Source organism: Melanotaenia boesemani, chromosome 10 (genome assembly GCF_017639745.1).
Source record: "Melanotaenia boesemani isolate fMelBoe1 chromosome 10, fMelBoe1.pri, whole genome shotgun sequence".
Classification (NCBI taxonomy): domain Eukaryota; kingdom Metazoa; phylum Chordata; class Actinopteri; order Atheriniformes; family Melanotaeniidae; genus Melanotaenia; species Melanotaenia boesemani.
In genome coordinates this window covers 12,540,072-12,553,624 of record NC_055691.1, presented here as the reverse complement: position 1 = coordinate 12,553,624, position 13,553 = coordinate 12,540,072, and the positions used below count along the sequence as shown (strand labels likewise).

General features: G+C 40.3%; 3 long non-coding RNA genes and 1 pseudogene across 3 annotated transcripts; all 4 read right to left on the bottom strand.

The window, feature by feature from the left end:
- LOC121646992 lies at window positions 1-2,209 on the bottom strand. The gene is made up of 7 exons (XR_006011734.1): window positions 2,006-2,209; window positions 1,688-1,771; window positions 1,405-1,493; window positions 1,169-1,271; window positions 946-1,062; window positions 692-774; window positions 1-179 (listed from the first exon to the last, which is right to left on the bottom strand). It is a non-coding gene; the product is annotated as an uncharacterized LOC121646992 (long non-coding RNA).
- Window positions 2,210-2,917: 708 nt separating this feature from the next.
- LOC121647013 lies at window positions 2,918-3,579 on the bottom strand. The gene is made up of 3 exons (XR_006011755.1): window positions 3,541-3,579; window positions 3,280-3,427; window positions 2,918-3,041 (listed from the first exon to the last, which is right to left on the bottom strand). It is a non-coding gene; the product is annotated as an uncharacterized LOC121647013 (long non-coding RNA).
- Window positions 3,580-4,343: 764 nt separating this feature from the next.
- LOC121647001 lies at window positions 4,344-5,012 on the bottom strand. The gene is made up of 3 exons (XR_006011744.1): window positions 4,888-5,012; window positions 4,589-4,728; window positions 4,344-4,489 (listed from the first exon to the last, which is right to left on the bottom strand). It is a non-coding gene; the product is annotated as an uncharacterized LOC121647001 (long non-coding RNA).
- A 162-nt stretch (window positions 5,013-5,174) lies between these two features.
- LOC121647524 lies at window positions 5,175-9,415 on the bottom strand (annotated as a pseudogene).
- Window positions 9,416-13,553: the final 4,138 nt, after the last annotated feature.

The window sequence follows — 13,553 nt, the reverse complement described above, 5'->3', positions numbered from 1 at the left end:
CATGCAAATTATAGATTTGTTCCCACCTTGAACATATGTAAGGCTCATCCAGGTCACAGCCACATGTAAAAATGTCAGCAGGTGCTGATAGGTCACACGTGGCACATTCAACATGAAGCCAACCATTACATGACTCACACTTTATCCAGTTTTCTTTGTTTGTGTGTGGATACAACCTCCTGAAATATAGACAAAAGTGAATGACACACTGGGATCGCCTTTTGTTGTAGTTTCTGGACGCTCACAATGTTGATGTTCAAGTTACAAATGCATTCCTACAAACAAAGTATTATTCATGCTATCAAAGTATTCTTTTTATTTGCAATTAGAATAAACTTTGAACTAATCATGAGCATGTTGTTTTCAAGCTGAGGAAATCCAGCCTCACCAAGATCGCATACTCCCCTTTAATAATAGTGCATGGAGCAATTTTTCAAACAATACTTCTTCTATTTGTTCTGAATATTCTAACTGTAGCGGTAAACATCACAATAGCAAAAAAAGTGACAACTTGCATACATTTATAAGAGTGTTGAAACTTATACATTCAAAATGGTTTTTGCAAGACAAATTATAAATGAATGGTAATTTTCTTCCTTTCTATCCTATATTATGTTACCCCAACATGAAATGACAAGTAACAACATATCTAAAACTTTAAAAAAGGTAGAGTTGCTAATGTATAGCTTACTTTTTCTGTCCCTTTCCGCTGGAGTCATAGAAAATGCAGCCATGAATGACCTCCGCCATGCAATTTTCAGGCACTTTTTGTCCCTGTTTGAAAATGGAAAAATACTTTGTCACAGTTATATAATCCATAACATATTTCTATTAACTGGCCCACCCTAAATTCAGGTGAATCCTACTTGTAAGTGAAACGTAGTTGCTTTTAATAGGTCAATGAGTAATTGAAGTAAAGTAAGTCACATTTTTTATTTGTTTAACCTTTGGAACCACATCAGCCATCAGGGAGGTTGCGTGATACACTCTGAGCTGGCCCAGTTGTATCTGGTTCAGGGCTTCAGTCTTCATTTGCAGTCCCCTGATGTATAGGTCTGCTGCCTGGCAACAACAATGTTTTTATTTATTTATTTTTTTTAGTGGAGGACTGTCTATGTCATTCCAAATTAATTTGCAATAACATGTCTATCAAATTAGCAATACTTACTGTGCAGACAAACACGCCACAGTTAACACTGTCCTCCTGCCTCCACTGGTTTGGGAAGGTCACCGTCCATTCTTTGAGTTTCCATATTTTCTCAAATGCTCAACTTGAAATAGAAACAATTGCAAATTATGAAATGATGATATATCATTAGCATCTGTCTGTTTGCATTTGCAATCTGTGGTCCTTCCCATTTGCCATTTAGAGGTGCCAATATTATAAAGATTATAAAGCAATACCTGAGTATATCCATGTCCTGTGGAGAAATGACCATGTGGTGCCTCATGGAATCGTACACCATGATTTCTTTTGTGAGGCCATTCAAAACCTGCAAAAGAGGTTGTTATTGTTCATACTTGTTTATGTACTGGAGATATGACTATCACAACAGATGCTTTCTGGAGCACCCTTCTATTGTCACTGAAATTTAAATAATAACTACATAATAGAAAGTTATAATCATTCACCGGCTGCCAAATACTAAAGAAAACTCATAACATTTTAGTAAAAACAAGTACTCACCCAAAGAATGAAATGATTCCCTGTCTCTGGAGTCGAGTGTCCAACCACACGAGGAAATAGGACAGAAGAATTCTGGTTTATTTCCTTGTTAAAAAAAATAAAAAGCTTTATTAGATTTGCTTATATATAGCAAAGAAATTATTTTAGTTACTAATTACAGTTGTTTTCCCACAAATAGTTTTACACAAATAAGTTTACCACGGTACCATTTAAATAAAACTTTCAAAACACAAAGTTTGTATTTATTGTTTACAAAACATAATCATTATATAACTAGCAGCATAGAGATATGTTTGGACTTTGCTCAGACAAACTCACCTGGATGCATTCAAATGCCGTGTGTTGATGGATTCTGCATTTATCCAATTTCTCCACCAGGCAATGAAATGGAATGTTTGCAAAGCGTCTGTAGATTCATAACATGTCATTTTGATGTAGGTGAATTGTCTCTGCATATTATTTAATGAAGTAAATTGTATTCAAATTTGTCTTTCATTGTCCATTTTCCTGGCCAACTGGACAATTCTGGCATTCACCACCTGGAACAGAGTGATGTATTTGGCAATTATAAATGTCTTTTGCTTTATCATCCACACAGGATCAAACGAGAAACAGCTACATACATCATCTGTGAGTCAAGGATATGTGCCCTCAAAGATATCTTCCAGAAGAAGACTTTCCAGATCCGTCATGTAGAAAAAAGCATTGTCCAATTTCACGAGTGCATAATCTGTCTCAGGTCCTTGGTAGACTTCAACCAGTTTTGTCTAGTCGATTAGACATTGTTAATTAGCAGCTTTAAAAAAGGATGGCGACAACAGAAAGGTCTTACATTTTTGTAAAAGTGGAAGTTATATGTAAGAAATGTGAGACAAAGTATCTGTCATAAGACAGTTCCCTATTCTTCTGCTCAGCCTCAGAGGAATTAACAAAAGCCAGGTCTGGTGCAATGTCAAGGCTTCTAAGAAGCTCCTCAGGCCTTTTTTGATTCTTTTGATGGAATCTGTCATAGAGTGAGTAGTGATTGGAACTACCAGTGATTGGGTGCTGCCTTGTTGTTTCAGGACAGGTTATGTCTGGGGCGTGCCTTCGGAACTGCAGGGTTTTGACTCAAGGCAGCTCAACTCTCAGTGTTTTCTGTAGCGCAGCAACAATGTTCTCAGGAGAGGGTTCACAGAGTCTTCCATCGTTAGGCTGGAAAAACATCTGCCTTGTCCTATTGTTGAAACATAAATGTTTGGGGGATGGGCAAAACTTAGGAGCCCATCTGCATGGTCCCGGGCACTCTCTTGCCATAGCAGAGGGGAGTGATAGTAGGTGACGGCATGAGTGCAGCCCATGTGCAGCACGCCACCTACACAGACACAATAGGGATTTAAGGAACATGAATATTTTTTAGAATGCAGTTCAATAACATAATTTTTGGGGCTTAAAAAAAAAGGCAAATACTTGTTGAACTAAAATTTTCTACAATGAGTTAAATTGGATTCATTCTTTATCCCTACATTTGTTTTGTAGTTGATGATTTGTTGAGTTTCTTATAAAACTATCTCAAACTAATCTATATGCTAATGGTGAAACTCTATGCATACCTCCAGTTTTCTGCAGCTTAAGAAACATCTTAGGATAGACATCCTTGTACAGAAGCATTTCCTGCAGACGGTTGATCAAGTCAGCCTCTGTTCCAGCCGATGAAACTCCAAGATCTGAGCAGGCTTTCACCAAATCAGCTTTGGAGGGCTGCAAAAAGTAGAGAAAACAATGTAATTCTAGAGCATGTAAAAAGAGAATCTGTATGAGCACAAATCTGCTTGCTTGAGAAACTGGGATTTATACAGATAAAATGACAATACCCTCTTGGATTCCACTAGACGTAGGAGCTCATCTTCATTCATGCCTTGGTCTTCTTTGGATTTTGAACCCACAGTAACCTTATGAGTGAGGCCTTTAAGTAGCTCAGTTTTTGGAACTATATCACCAATCCGGCTGTGTGCTCCAATCCACAGGGTAAAATTAGAATGGTCCAGTTTCTCCGAAAATGGGTTTTGTGCGTTCAAGTCTTTATTTATATAAAAAGAAAGATACAGTATATTGGCTCATCAATGTTTTATGATTATTAATGTTGTTAGACTTAAAAAAAGAGCCTAGATAAAGAATTATACTTTCTAACAAACCTTCACAGATTCAACTTGCCAAGATCTCCCTTTCCAGCCGGTCCCATTTCTGTCTGATGTTGACTGTGAGGTCAACCTCCGCCACATCTTCTGACACTGGCCTCTTCAAAAGACTTACTACTGGTGAAATGGTGAAAAAATAGAATAGAATAGTGAAATAGAATTGTTAGTGTTTTAAAAGCATTAACATTGAATTAAAAAAAAAGCTTGGCCTAATTCCATAAACTACATCAATGTAATAGTTATGAATTTGGCAAATACGTACATTTATGCAATGCACATATATATATATTAAGTTTGTGTGCATGCATGTGATGTAGGGTTTGCTAATTTTATGCCATATTCAACTAGTAAAATAAAACTACAGTCAAATCTTTTTCCTATGTGTTTTCTTTCTTCAGTGAAAGAAAATTTGTACATACTTACCAGGCAAGTCAAATGAAACCTTCCAGTTGGCATCTGAAATGAGAATAACTGGGTTGTGGCCACATCTGAGGCATGAAAAGTTGTAGTCATATGCTGTGAGAGCAGAATAGTGGAAAAAAGCCTTTCTTATAGTGTTATGGTGGATAGTTGTGTTCAGCTGAAGCTCCATGGCTTTTAGGAATCTTCCTATGGCAGTGTGACTCTGTTGGACAGTGAGAAAATTATGGTAAAACAAACAAAAATTATTTATATGAATGAATATAGAAAGAATATTCATGATTTTAAAACCCAGTGTAATCACCTTTAGTAAATTAGTCAGGAATGAGCAAAGCTGCAAAGTCAAAATCACTCTGTTGTTGTAGTTGTGGAAACCTGTTGTGTAATCTTGAAACATTACTGGTGTGTCACAGACTGGGCAGGTTTTCTTGTAAACATGGACATCTGAGGAGAAATTACTTTTCACAAGAAATACATTTGCAATTTCATAAATTATACCATGAACACAGTTTTATTACGTTTTATATCATAAAGATGTGCTAAAAACGCCAAGAAATATACTATTTGTTGAAGCGCTATGAAAAAGACAAAACACCGACAAACCTTTGTGAATTGCTAGAATCCCATATATAGTTGCCTTTTTTGTCACCAATTCTTCTGCTGACAATCTAGGTGGTGTCGGGCCAGGGCAGTATGGACATGATGTCTCTTCAGGAGAAAGTTTTAAGAGGATGTCTAGTGGTTTTAAAGGCATGTCCACTGGAAGTTGAGGCGGTATTACTTTTGCCCTGAGCATATATTCCACCATGGCTTTAATTTGCATGGAGGAGATATGTGTTTTTCTCTGGAGTGGTTCACATTCCATGAGTTCAGCATCTACTCCCTCATCTTCAGCGTCTGACGACATGACAGCATCACAGTCATTTTTCAACAACTCTGGTCTCTCTTGAAAGATCCAGCTCATATGGACACACATTCTCTTTTTGGTCGCTTCGCAGCGGCACATCCACACACCACTGGCAAGGTCAAAAGTAACTCTGACCCTGCCAAAAACACACCAGCTCTCGAATTGTCCAGTGTAAACTGAGAAATACACTTTCTTGCCAGAGTAACCATGTTCTTAAAAAAAAACAGGAAACACTGCAGCTGTATTGTCCTTGGCAGCTTTGGCATGCATCACACAGCATTGGTCTTTTGTGTGGTTGGAAATTAAACCCTTCTCAAGCATGTCATCTATAGAGGACTTCTTCAGGAAAGGAGGTGGTTGTTGAACTCTATAGTGCTTTAAGCACTCAAGGTGGATGCATTCCTTACCTGTAGCCATTGACATGTATTCTCTACAGGCTGGGACCTCACAGTTAAAGCTTTGATTATCATAGGACTTGCATGCATGAATAATAGTTCATGGTCCACACTTGTCCTGGGCCGTCACAAATAACCCCCTTTCCTGGTCTACCAAGATTATGGGTTCCGACGCCTTATCATGTTTCTCTAGTTCATGTCGCCGTAATTAAGAAGAAGTTAAGAATGAAGATGGACATGCTGGGCAAGGAAAAGGCTTCATTTTGTGCTCTATTGGGTGAGCGTCTTCAATATATTCTGTCTCTGTAAATAAAGTAGATACATGTATTAGTAGACTTGCAAGGCATTTTCATGGCAATGTGCATCTCCTTCCAGACACTGATGTCACCACAGATACTAATCTGCACTAACTGATTTGAGCGGCCAATCAGCTAAAAACAAATCTGATTGTATAACATGAGAAACTTAATATGATGGGCAGAACATCATGTTGTATTTTTTTTATTTTGCCATTTACTCCTTAACTGATTGCTTCAGCCTTATGACACTGATGGCCTAGAATAAGGGCTTCTGACTTTAGAAGACGCTAGCAAACAGTGAAAAAGGACAATTTGGACCTACCAAAACGTTCTATATACACTTTTTCTTTGACCTTACTTAAATGTGGAAAGGACATATGTTCTTAGGTAGTGTAAATTAGGTTTTTTGGCATAAATTGGAATAATAAAAACAACTTTACATTCAAGATTTGTTTTATACATGCAACATACCTGTCACATGTTTCTTGTCCAGCAGAGTGAAACCTGTAATAAAAAAAAGAAGGAAAACATGCACATAAGTTATTGTAGTGTACATTATACAAGTTTGTGACAGTTTTTATTAAGTTTCTCTGCAGCACATAGCTGACTGTGGGTGTGTTTGGGAATTTGTTTTTTTGATAATGAACATATGGACTTTATGTGTAACAACTTATCTATAGCTGTTTAACCATCAATTAGTAATGATAATATGAAATTTTTACCATGAAATCTCAAGTGTGCCAGAAAGTTATGCTTCCACTGTATCACTGCTATGCAACTGGGACAGTGCCAGTGGCTGCGATTTTGGAGTTTGAGGCTGCAGTGGCATGGTATGCAAAACTTTTCTGTTGGGGAGGATGGGGGCGCTGTGCCTTGGACCCGACCAGGATACGTGTGTGCAACCTGGGGCTCTCTGGTCCCCTGGTGTGGTGGCGTGGGCTGCCGGGGGTGGGTGGGCGTCCGGGACGCTCATGCGTTGGGCTCTTGGCTGGGCCGGGCCTTTGCCCCTCTTCCCTCGGATGGTCTTGGGGAGGCGGGGGCGCCTACAGCGGCCAGCTGAGTTGGCTGCCTGGGACAGGGTTCTCTCTCCCAGTTGTGCCCCTCCCCGAGTCCCTCTCCTCCCCCGCCACCCCACATCATACACACTACACATAGGGCACTGTGGGGCGGGTGGAGGCGGTGGGTTTGGCTGAGGGGTCCCCATTGCGGGATCCCCTGGTGGACCCCTGGGACTGCCCGCCCCACTAGATTTTAATCACAACCTAGACATCAATGTACATTTAGGGCCTCGGGGGGATGGGCACATGGGCTGTGGATGGGCGGACAGGAGCCACCGAGGTGGCCCTTCCTCCATCCCCTCCCTTTGTGACCTCTCTCCCCCCGATTTTATTTACATGTTAGACACTACCACATTTAACAGTACTGCACTACACACATAACACACACTCACACACACTGAGGGAGTCCTGAGGGGGTCCTGCTGCCTGGCAGCAGTGGGACCCACCACCATCTCATGGCTCCTTCCAGTTTTTAATTGCATTATAAATAGCCCATACTCATGCACACACAACTCAGGCTGGGGGGCAGGGGGGCGGGGGTCTTCCTACCCCCTCGTGTCCCGGGATGCACTCGGGGCTGCGGGGGGTGGAGGTTCGGTGCCTGCCTGGAGTCCTGTGCGGGGTGCTACTGGGCGCCGTCTGCCCTGGGGGCTGCCCTCGGTGCTGCATTGGGGGGCGGGTGAGACCCCAGGGAGAATATATGTGGCTGTGTGGGTGTGTGTATGTGGAGAGGGTCGGGTCTGGGGCCCACCAGGCCCTAGACTCCCTGGGCTGCCCCTGGTGGGGGTGGGGAGGGGTGGGGGATGAGTGGGTAAGGGTTGAGGTAAAGAGGGTTTTTTTTTTTTTTTTTTTTTTTTTGGGAGGGGGGGGAGGACCTGGGACATGTTCTTGTCCCTGGGGTGCCTAGCCTTGGTGTTGGGTTGGCGTGGCCCACGGTGGTTTTGCCTGGGGCGGTCGGGCCCCGTCGGGTTCCTGGGTGGGGCCCTGCTGGGGGGAATGGGTGGCCCTTGGGCCTGTGGGGCGCCTGCCCTCCGTGCGGCCCGCGCCGCAGCGCCCGGCGCCTGCTGGGCCTGCTCGCCATTGCCCTGGGCTGCCCGGTGCCCCTGCCCCGTCGCGCCGGGGGTTCCGGTCTGGGGGCCCCTTTGCTCTGGTCCGGGTGGGCCGCTGCTCTGTCTGCTTTGGCTGTCCCGGGCTTGGTACTCTGTGGACCTGCTTGGCCTTTGGGGCCTCGGGCTCCCCCCGTCCCCCGCTGATGCTTCGGGGTGCGGAGTGATCGCGGCCCCCTTGCGGGTACACATTTCCTCCTTGTTGCATGGCCACACATGCATGTTAACACGTGCATGCTCACAAACGTGCTCGTCTCTCCATCCGCTTCTCACTAGATGTAGCTGATGTTTGTGTGTTGGTACGTTTGTACCAACACACAAACATCAGCTACATCTAGGACAGGGTAAAAAAAAAAAAAAAAAAAAAAAAAAACTTTTCTATTAGGAAAATTGATACAAATGAAAACACTTAACAGACAAGTTGACAAAGTGGAAAACAACAGATGTGAAAACATATTTTGTATGGGTTGAGATGCTGTTGAATCCATTGCTCTCGCTTGAGAGCCTGACATACATGAATATAAATATGTACCCACAATAAAAATGCAAGTATGCTACAGCACAGAAAAATGGAAGCCATTAGGGATCATTGTTTACAGTCAGGCCACATTAACCTTGGATTGTTGCTGTCTTGAATTTGAATGGGGGCCCTGTTGTGTGTTTAGCACTTTTCATTACCATTGCCATTGAAAGTAATCACCAGTACAACGTTTTTCGTTCTATTCAGTCATTCAGTCAAAGCAAATATCCTAACAAAGGGAATGTACAGAGTAATGAGATAAAAAGCAAATTTCCGTTTAAAATACATGGATTTCATTTTACCTTTTACAAAAAATTACAACCTATGCACAAAACTATGCTACTTGAAACACTCTTAAATATTGTCTGAATACACAAATACTACTATAAACAGATTTTTGTAAAGACACTAAAACTTGTAAGACTGTGTTACTTTAACGTGTACGTACCCTGTACCAAAGAGGTCAAGAACACATCGGGGTGCTAGTAAAAAACTAAACCCCTTGTATAAATTTGAATTTTTTTTATTTATACTAATGGTAAGGCAAATACAGACAGCAAATACCAGCAAAACTTTAAAAAAAAAGAAGCTTATTGCCAGACCGACTTACCAATGCCTTCCACGCTAAAAAAAATACAGAGTATTTAAAATGAACGAGTTTCATATGATCTCGAGTCGCCGTTGTTTTTATTTGGCAGTAGGGGCAGTCCCTGTCTTCGTTGGAGTACAAATCTTCCAACCTTTGGGAAACTGTATCTAGAAAAAAAGCACAGGTGTCAGTCTCCTATCTTAAAAATTTGCCAAAATACAGAACATGAAAAAAGGGAATTACTTACCATTAGCCATTGCTTCCTCTACTATGTTGACTCCAAAGTATCACTAAATGCTCGCACCGCAGAATGTAAGCCTACAACTGAACAGTACCATTTGCTTGTCCTTTTCATCCCTTGGCACAGAGCACTCAGGGACCACTGATTTAGTCGCCCCCTAGTGGCAGGGACCACTCATTACAGTGGTCCGGGCCACTGATGTGGTACCCCTTGGTGGCAGGGACCACTCATTACAGTGGTCCAGACCATCCATTTGTGGCAGGGACCACTCATTACAGTGGTCCGAACCATCCATTTGTGGCAGGGACCACTCATTACAGTGGCCCAGTGCAGGGACAATTTATTTATAGACCGCTTCTCATGACACTCAAAGACGCGTTACGATAAAATACAAGAATGAAAGTTCAAAAATCTAAAATATAAATCGCCATAATCAAACGTGAAAAGAGTACATCAATTTAAATGATGAAAGTATTTTTTTTTTCCAGAGGATCGTGCAACAGTGCTTGACAGAAACCACTGATTTAAATTTTTTTCTCTTTATTAATACTGCTGATATATATAATGTATCATCTGGGAGTACACTATACAAATGTACGCACCGGATGAGCCAATCCAACCATGAACTACGCCAACAAAAGTATTGGGGGGGGAAAAAAAACATACCAAAGGGGTCCAGTAAATAAAGATAAATTATTAGTGGACAATTAAATAAAAAGTATAGCAACAGCTGTTATCAAACCATAGTAAAAAGCCAACATCAAATCAGGACTTTTCTGAAGGAATTTTTTTTTTTAAAAGCAACACAAATTTATGTGCATACTTGTTTGACATTTTACTTAGGCATGAATAATATATGATAAACGCATTTTTAAAACAAGCATAGGAAGGTTTATTTCTAACGGAAGCGTGGAGCTGAAAAAACAGACCTTATCACGTTATGACGTCATAGTTTTATTGTAAAAACGTGAAACGTATCATGTTATAACGTGATAAGTTGTAGGAACATAGTCTGTACTGTATATTGTGATCTATATTGGAGCAAAATACATTTTATGGAAAATATACTCATCAAGCACTAACATTTGAGTTATGTTTACCAATGATTAACTGTTGTACTCTGGTTTATTGTTGTACACACAGAAATGTGGGACAGTCACCTGCCTGCGAACAGTGAGATGGTGTGTGCGTGTACCTGAATTGCCATAGAGCAGGCATCATCAACTCGGGACCTCTTGAGCCAGTGTCCTGCAGGTTTTTAATATATCGACTCAAATAATGGGTCTTTCAGAGACTGGTGCAGACCTTAACAACAAGCTGTTGGAGAACTATTTCATTTGAACCAGGTGTGTTGCAGCAGGGATGCAGTGAAAACCTGCAGGACGCTGACTCAAGAGGTCCGGATTAGTGATTCCTCCCATAGAGTGTGTGCGCTGCTTTTAGTTAATAACACTTACCAGTGATTACGCATATGGCTGTCTCCTAAACATAAAAACGAAAATTATAAAGGATATATGCACTGCTGGGACCGGGAGAAACAAGTTGCCAAAACAAAGACGTGGTCCAGTCAAAATTTGAGGGTACAACGTCAACACAGTGTCCTCCAAGCTTCACCAAATCGCTCCAATGAAGTACAACTTAATCCCATTTGGTAAATTAGGCATTTCTCTTGACGTAGCACGCACAGTTTCCCCATTTAACGACAAATATGGTTTATAGTCCATGTTTTAACCACAAAATGTGTTACGTTTTGTTTTGTAATTAGTTTTTTAAAAACTAATTTAATGTTCTTTTGTACAGTGTCCTTGGGTGTTTTGAAAGGCGCTTTTATATAAAATGTATTATTATTATTATTATTATTATTATATATTATTATTATTATTATTATTATTATTATTATTATATATTATTATTATTATTATTATGTTATAACGTAAAAGTTTCACGTTTTTACAATAAAACTATCACGTTATAACACGATAAGGTCTCATTTTGTTTTATTTGGGTAAGAGCTCCACGCTTCTGTAATTTCTCTAGTTTTCCAATAAAATAATAATATTGACATCAGAGAAATTTAATTTTAGGTTCATAAGTAGACATAAGTAGACATAAGTAGACATAATGTCAAAAGCCTGAAGGATTGAATTTCTTTAGTAACCCAGAAACTGTTTGACAGAGGGCAGGACAAAAAAAAAAAGCTCTAAGGAGTCTACTGCAACCTTACAGAAAGAGCATGGGTTCACCTTAAATTATTTAATATGTCTAAAACAGGATAGATGTTTTTTTTTTTTTTTTTATCATTTTAAAATGTGTTTTCTTGACTTTGGGTCTTACAGGGCATTCTATAAAATTAGACTAGGTTTTATCACTGAAAAAGGTTTAGAATCTGCTGTTTGTCTGACATGTCGGTCATAATTATGTAATATCTTAGATTTAAACAATGTAGTAATCAATTTAAAAAAATGAAGGCCTCGTACTGCAATTTTTGTTAAACTTGGTTTCAGAAGAGAATATTGAAAACCATTGTGTAAGACTATAAGCAGGGGTACAGGAATGGTTTGCAAACCTTAATGATGTCTATTTTAGGAAAATAAAAATAAATTTAGCGGAAAAATGTTGAGAAAAATATTTTCATTTATGTCCTGAAAGTCCATTACAAAGAAAATGCCTTTTTCATATCAATTCTGTTTAAATATTGGCTTCCTATTAATGGTTATCACTCTATTATTAAGTGGAAGCATGGGGAGAGAGGTTGTGTGAAAATTTGTGAAAAAAAAAATGAAAAAAAAAAAAAAAAATAACTTTAATGATCCCTACCAGGGATCTTCTAAAAATGGGCAGGCCATTTTTCATGAGATCTGATTGGTCAGGAAGTGGCGCTTTTATACTCGCTGATCTCTTATCCAGAACATAACCTGCTCTGGAACAGGTTAGCCGTTCAGCGTCTGTTGCTGCGGTGATACAGCTTGGTAAGAAGTGAACCGGTGTTGTAGTACAGAAAACCCAGAGTTAACCCTGAAGTTACCCCGATAAGAGAAAATCATGCTTCGTAGTTCAGGCCTCTGGCCAGGTCATTGTTTGTTGCCACTGTTAGTGTTCTGTTTGTTGCTGTTAGATGTGTTCATGCCACGTGTTAGGACTTTAGTTTATAGTCTGTTTTCCATGTTTCATAGTCTTTTGTTTTATAAGTTATTAGTGCATTGAAACCTTTTACCTGCACCAGACCGCCTTCTGCCTCATCTGCCTGTACTTGGGTCCTCATGTTCATGGCTTCCTGACACAATGTTAAGATAAGATAAGGATGATAAGATAAGGGTGTTCACTCAGAGCCAATGTGCATTATAAAATATAAAAAAGATATTCCCTTAAAATAGAGGTAAAAGACAAAAATATGAGTTAAGATTTTAAGGTGCTATGGGCCCTGTAAATAAGGTGGCGAAAACAGGAGGAGATTGGCTGGAGGTTAACTGTTCTTCAGGGCTTCTTTAACTGGCTGGGTGGGGGATTTATGGCAGACTGTCTGTGTGTGAGTCCATGGGTGTTGGCAGTTTGTATTGCCCAGGGGAAACATCTGGTCGTCAGCCTGCTGTCACTTTCCAGAGGGCAACAGATCTAACAGGGTGTGTGGGGGCAGCAGGATGTGATCTTGTGTTCCAGGGTGGGCAGAGGGCAGCTGACAATCTTTTAAAATCTCCCATAAAGTAAAAATCCTGACCCACAACAGTATCAAGATATTCATTATTAGCGCTAGGTGGTGTAATGGAAAATTTTATACACATACCCTTATATTCTGTAGTCTACACTTTGTATGTCTGTGTACTTAGATAAGAATTTAGTGAGCTTCTCCCTTCCCCCTTTCACTCCTTAACATTTTCCCTACCTTGTACCAGGCTATGTAGAGCACTGAGGAATTTACTACAATGACATTCGACCTCGATGTTATCAGCTCATGCTCTGGCCTATATTAAACCAAACACGCATGTATCTCGTCAGACTCACTTAGCAGATCTCTCTGACTACGTGACTCTCATTGCCTGTACAGCTCTTAATTAAAATACCTTGTTTGATTCTCACTCAGTGTGTGATCTTTGATAAATAAATTCCACTACAGTGATCTGTAACAGCAACCTAGGAGTATGGGCTTCGGGTGAGGT